Here is a 7,454-nt window from a genome sequence, read left to right as displayed (position 1 = left end):
GCTAGGCCTCATACTTATTTCAGATACCAACACTGGCCACACAGATATTAAAAGCCCCTCTAGTTTCTTTGACATGTTTTGATTTTTTAACATTTAAATATTTTTTGTCTTTGCCCACTATCAGGTATTCTTTTATAGCAATGTTAATGGATCCATACATATATCCATATATATATATATATATATATATCTCCAATATATCCATATATATATATCCATATATGTATATACTTCTCTAAAGTTCAATGGAATTTTATAAAATGAATAGCCTATCCTAAGATTTTCAGTATTGTTCAATTTATTTTAAAGAATGGAATTAATGCAGTAATAAATATGTAGTCTAAAGGCAATCCCTGGAGAGCTCTTTTTCAGGTGAGATGGACACAATCTAAATAGAAAATGACTCCAGCCACAACAGCCAAAAGTGTGTGTGTATGTACAGATATATATTTGTAGACACACACACACACAGAATCACGTGTTTATTAAAAGCACTATAGAGAAAAAAATAAGAAAAAGGAAATAAATTCCGACAATATATAAGTAGTCTCTGTGCTAGCAGAGCTCTGTTGCCACTGTTTGACTAGTCCCGGCCCAGGTGAGTGGAAGACTGGGCCCTTAACAATGCCTCCCCACCCCCGCCACATATACACACATCAAAATTTACCTTTGGGGATTACCTTTTAACATTGGATATTACCTTTCAAATGAGATTTGGAGGGGACATACATCCAAACCATGTCATATATTGTATCATTTCTTAGTGGTATATTTTGACTCTTTAGTTTCTTCTCTATAAACAGAAAATAATTGAGGCAGTACAAAGATAAAACATTATGAACGTAACAATATATGCTAGTCCTTAATTCACTAAAGTTTATTTTTTATTATTTCATAAAATACTTACCTTTTATGCTGATTTTACTTTAGTTTAAGAAGTTATTATATTTCAAAATCTCTACCTCTATTATTCTCAAATCTGCACATTTTCCTCTATTTTAGGGACCATTATTTTGTCCTGCTTTCACTTTCATAATTTACTACTTATTCAGCTTAGTAAAGACATTTCTTCTTTCTCCCTTTTGTTTTTTTTTAATTCCTTCTTTATGAGTCATTTAAATTCATTCTGTACATAAAATGGCAGAAAATTGTTTTTGAAAAGAATGGCTCAACCTTACCAAAGAGATGCTGATTTTTATTCCTTACAAAATTTCAAGAAAATTTTACCAGCTATTCAATGCAAACTATTTCTTGCTGAACTTTCTTACTAAATAATTTATCTTAATTTCCATAAGTAATTACTAAGATCTCTTTCAGATAATATAATTCAAATCTATTAAAATAGGAGGGAAAAAAATCTCATTTTCAATTTAATGGCTTATGAAATTTTCTTTAACAAAATTAATGATTTCTCTATTCTGAGTCACTGATAGACTCCCCTTTACTTTCTTTGAATTCACATTTAGAGATATGAGTCCCCTTTCCCTATCAGTGAACCTCCCTCCATCAAGACCATCACAGGAAATTCAAAAGGCCTTAATAATGGTTGAACTGCAAAGGGGATATTTAGAAATCTTGAATAGATTTCTCCCAAGAGCTTTTTTTAACCCCTAATAAAAATGTTAAAATGTATTTAGCTATGTATATTTTCTTTCAATCTTCACAATAAACCCTATAGCTCCTATTATATCATAGATAATTTATTACAAATAGTTTTATATTACAGGTAAAGAAACTGAGGGTTGATCAACTAAGAAAATTTCCCAAAGTAATAAATAAACAGTTTACCCTCAAACAACATGGGTTTGAACTGTGCAGGTCTGCATATATGCAGATTATTTTCAATAAAACTTACACCAAGTGTTGTCTCCTCTCTTGCCTCCCCTTCCACCTCCTCCACCTTTTCTGCCTCTGCTACCCAGGAGCAAGATCAACCCTTTCTCTTCATCTTCCTCCTCAGCCTACTCAATGTGAAGACAATGAGGTTTAAGACCCTTATGATAATCCTCTTCTACTTAGTAGATAATATATGTTCTCTTCCTTGTGATTTTCTTAATAACATTTTCTTTTCTCAAGCTTGCTTTATTGTAAGAATACGATATATAATAATTTTAATATGTGTTACAAAGTATGTGTTAATCAACTGTTTATGTTATTGTTAAGGCTTTCAGGCAACAGTAAGCTATTACTTAAGTTTTTGACTGTGTCTGGGGGTTCATAGCCTCCCCTATGTCATTCAAGGGTCAACCACATATGTGTGTGTGCATGTGTGTATGTGTGTTAGCATCAGAATCCATTAACAGTCTGACTCCAGAGCTTGTCCTCTCAATTACTACAATATATTGCTACTCACACTTGCCTATGTGCTATGTAAAAATCTACTCAACATACAAAGTATATTGAAAAGGGATGCTTCGTCAATACATAAAACAAAAAAAGTTCCTTCCCTAGGTATTTCATTTATATAATAATGACCACTGAAGTCTAATTTTTTTTTTTGCAGAGTATGAAAATCTCTTCTTAGGTATACTTTTCTGTTTTCGCTTAGAATAAAAAGCGTCTGCCAAATTTTAAATGACACCTTTTCTGCATGTCAAATTCTCCTTTTCAGGAACCCTGATATATATCTCTAATTCTAGATTCAATAATCTTCATATTAACTTAAGAAAAGAGTTGTTAAACAAATGGAATTTAAGACAGAAAGTATAACTATATAGGTGGCTAATTGCTGATGGTAAATATGAAATTATAATAAATTGGTGAATTTCTGACTTTTTAAATATAATGAATTGTGATATTTTCTACATCACTTAAAAAATCAAATTTAGTCTAGCTTCATGTTTGCATCTCAATGAGCTTGAGAGATAGTCTATTTCAGTGGTTTGAGAGTTTGTATTTGTTTGCATATTATAGTGGAGATGACCTTTATCTCCTTAGGGAGATACATACATATATATACACACACATATGTGCATATATATACATATATAGGTATATATACATATATACTCATATATGTACATATATACACATATATGTATATAAAAAGATATGTATGTCTATATGTACATATAAGTATATACATATATGTACATATATGAATATATCTGTATATATGAGTATATATGTATATATGAGTATATATGTATATATGTGTGTATATGTGTATATATGTACATATTTGTATATATATGTGTGTGTATATATGTATGTTATGGGGAAGTTATGACTGACTTAAGCATAGGGGAATTTGTTGGAAGAATATTGGGTTGGCAAGGGTGGTGTTGAGGAAGCAGGCTTTAGATGGACAGGAATTAAAGGAGTCCTGAAAGAAAAGAGGAAGGAAACAGCAGCCAGGACATCTGCTATCACTGCTACTGCCATCAGAGTCACTGTGATGAATATTGTCCAAACCTTCTTTCCATCCTGGTGTTACTGGCTCAAATTTACAATCCCAGGAGAGAGCATCTAGTTGTCATATTTTAGTCTTATGCCAACCTCCTGGTTATGCCAAGGTTTGAAAAGAAAAGGTATCTTGCTTCTATAATGAGGGCCAGGCACCTGGAATCTTCTTCATGCCAAAATTAGACAACTCAGAGGAAAGATTTCCCCAAAGAGAGATTGGACAAACAAATGATTACACAAGTTAACTGTAAAAGAGAGGGAACTTTCTATGCTTTAGTACATCATGATTGCCACTGGTGTATATATATGCTAACTGCTCAAGTCCACCTATTTCCATGAAGGCGGCAATTCAGCTACATCATTACCAAGTTGCAGTACCTTACCAACTAGGAGTTGCTAAGCAATCTCAACATGACCCAGATCAGCCCCACAAATGCACTCCAGTTTCATCCCTCCCTTTCTAGATTACTTAAAGCTGTAGTTGTAAAACTTTAAAAATTACTTTCTTAAATGTCATTGAGTATATCAAAGAACTCTTGTTTATGCAGATTCTATCCTATTGATATTTATCATATTGGAAATGAAAGAAGAAACTTTTAGAGTACAAAAGTATGCAAGCACACTTTCTGTTTATTGTCAACACAATGATATAATTTGTAGTTATTAAAAAGAAATTGTTACGACCTTGTGGACCCCTACAATGATCTCATGGATCCCCAGGAGTCTGCAGATACATTTTGAACATCAGTGATCAAGTCCAAACTTCTCAGTGAGTTTAAACTTTTATGAAAGATAGAAGATTTTTATGAGAAAATTGTCTTCAAAAGTTTCAGTTTTCAACTTCACACACAAAAACATCTGGCTACCTCTTGGAATACAGAAATAATAAAATACTACAGTAATAATTACAATGTCTTTGAAACATTTACAGTGAAAGAAAACACAATAAAATATAATATGATATCACCCATTGTATTTCCTCTCCAGATAAAACCACTGCCTATGAAAGAAAAAAATGTAACTGCTTTCAATACATAGACTTAGATAAGTAGTGTTTTGCCTCGTGGATAAATTTAGGAATTACCTAAAACATATAGAGCCATAACTTTTCCTGTATTGATACATTCCTTCATTCCATTTAATTACTAATGAATTGTGAACCAAAATATAATGAAGAACACTTTTTAGATTTGATATTTTATACATATGAATCAATTGCTTCCAGCACAGCTCTACAGAAATAACAATGTTTCTTTAATTTTCATTTTAAGAATTGATGTGCATGCACAGGTAATTTGCTCTGAATAATACTGGTATTTTTTTGCCTTGATATTTGACTTGAGAAATATATATCCATATAAAGTCTGATTATTATTATTACAGGCCAGTAGTAAACTTTGCCAAAGGCTACAAGATGGCTCACATATATCTGGAAGGGAATACTTGAATACATATAAGAATCACTTGTAGGTTTTCTGATTAAACAGAATTTACCTAATAAATTGCCACAAAATTGCAGATTCAGAATAAGAGGAGGTAAATAATTGAGAAAACTTCTTTTGAAGACTTTTGTTTTTAAGAATGAATTTTAATCAAAAATAATAAAAAGTAGTTACTTCTTGGAGGATTTATTTTTCGATCATCTTATTTCTCTCATAAGAGAGCTTCCAATAAATTTTTTCCATGGAGTATACCTCACACATACACCCAGAGGAGTGTAATTTCTTGAGCATTCATTATCTATTTTCCATCAGGACTCTGTTTTTGAAAAGCTGCAGATAGTGTAGTTTCATGTCTATAATCTCATTGTTTTGATGTATTAAAGGTTTTCTTAATTCTTTTGAGAAACCATTTATAAGCTTTTTAAAAAGGTAGTGAGGCTGTGCTTTTATGTCTGAAATTTAACAACAGATGATTCATTAACCATGAAGTGAGGTCAAGTTGACTGCTAGATTCTCTGGGGCAAAAAAGACAAAAGAACAGCAAAAGCAAAAACAACAACAAAAACCCCATAAAATATTAGCAAAATACTAGACTTTTTGTAGTGCTGTTTAGCCTTTATTTTTCTTTTGTGACATTAACAGATAAGTATTGTGATGAAAAAACTTAAAACAAATATGAAATTTAAAATATCTGTTTATAAAAAATGGATTTGCAAATGTACATCTATTTTTTATATTTTATTTCATTTATTTATTTTGAGACAGAATCTTGCTCTGTCACCCAGGCTGTAGTGCAATGGCGCGATCTCTGCTCATCACAACCTCTGCCTTCTGGGTTCAAGTGATTCTCATGCCTCAGCCTCCCAAGTAGCTGGTATTATAGGCATGTACCACCACACCTAGGTAATTTTTTGTATTTTTAGTAGAGATGGGGTTTCACCATGTTCGCCAAGCTGGTCTCGAACTCCTGACCTTGTGATCCTCCCACCTTGGCCTCTCAAAGTGCTGGGATTACAAGCGTAAGCCACGGTGCCTGGCCCACATTTCAGTATTTTTTAATTAAAAATATAATGCTGCATATAATCAATGGTTACTTGATGTCTTCTGTACGTACATTTTAAAGGATTGTGTGACATTTTTAGTTGGTAAAAACAGAAAGAGGTGAGTTAACAATTTTGTTTTGTTGTTGTTGTTGTTGTTGTTGTTGTTTTTGACAGAGTCTCACCCAAGTCAGAGTGCAGTGGCATGATCTCGGCTCACTGCAACATTCGCCTCCTGGGTTCAAGCGATTCTACTGCCTCAGCCTCCCCAGTAGCTGGGACTACAGGCACGTGCCAACATACCCAGCTAATTTTTGTATTTTTAGCAGAGACGAGGTTTCACCATATTGGCCTCGATCTCCTGACTTTGTGATCCACCCGCCTCAGCCTCCCAAAGTGCTGGGATTACAGGCGTGAACCACAGTGCCTGTCCTGAGTATTTAAATTGTCAATTTACCTATTGCATGTGTCTTTCTCACTATCTATCTATATATATTGCATGTCTTTCTCACTGTCAAGATACACACATATCCATGTGTATGGATAGCTAGATATATATGTATGTATCCATCTATCCACACATATGTGTATGTAGATATATATGTATACATCCATCCATACATACATGTGTGTATGTATGTATCTTGATAGTGAAAACGATGTGTCCAATAGGTAATAGACATATTATACATGTATAAATATATATATATATATCTACATATATGTATCTTGACAGTGAGAAAACAAGGGTATCTCCATAAGCTTTTGAATTTAGTGCCCTTTCACCAGCCACCAATTTATATTCTCTAGATAGCTTCTGTAGGTACTTTCTTAGTTTGGTGTAGATTTTGTTTTAATTAACAAATAATTCTTAATGATCTGTTTTACACCAACACTATTCTCAGGGCACAAAGACATAAATAAGCAAAGGCATGTACTCAAGTGAACCAAAAACCTGTATCTGCAAACAGACTTGCACACAGATATTTATAAAAGTTTTATTCATAATTGCCAAAACTTGCAACCAAGATGTCCTTGTGTAGGTGATTATATTAGTAAACTGTGGCACATCTAGACAATGGAGTATTATCCAACACTAAAATGAACTATTAAGCCATGAAAAAACATGGAGGAAACTAAAATGTCTATTTCTAAGTGACGAAGCCAGTCTGAGAAGGCTACATACTGTACAATTCCCCAACTCTGTGACGCTCTGGAAAAGACAAAACTGTGGAGTTAATAAATCAGGGATTGCCAAGGGTTAGGGAGAAGGGGAATAAATAGGTGGAATGCCGAGAATTTTTAAGGTAGTGAAACTTCTCTGTATGATACTATGAGGGTGTATACATTTCATTTTACATTTGTCAAAACCCATAGAACGCACAACACTGAGTGAACCCTAATGTAAACTATAGACTTTAGAGGATAATGATGTGTCAGTATAGGTTTATCAAGTATAACAAATATATTCTTTGTTTGGTGATATTGATAAGGTGAGAGCCAAATCTGTATACCTTAAGTATATACAATAAAATTTACTTTTTTAGCAATACAATAGCAACAGAGT

Source organism: Rhinopithecus roxellana, chromosome 6, assembly GCF_007565055.1.
Source record: "Rhinopithecus roxellana isolate Shanxi Qingling chromosome 6, ASM756505v1, whole genome shotgun sequence".
Lineage (NCBI taxonomy): Eukaryota > Metazoa > Chordata > Mammalia > Primates > Cercopithecidae > Rhinopithecus > Rhinopithecus roxellana.
The sequence above is the reverse complement of the archived record's forward strand: the minus strand, read 5'-3'. Positions refer to the sequence as shown.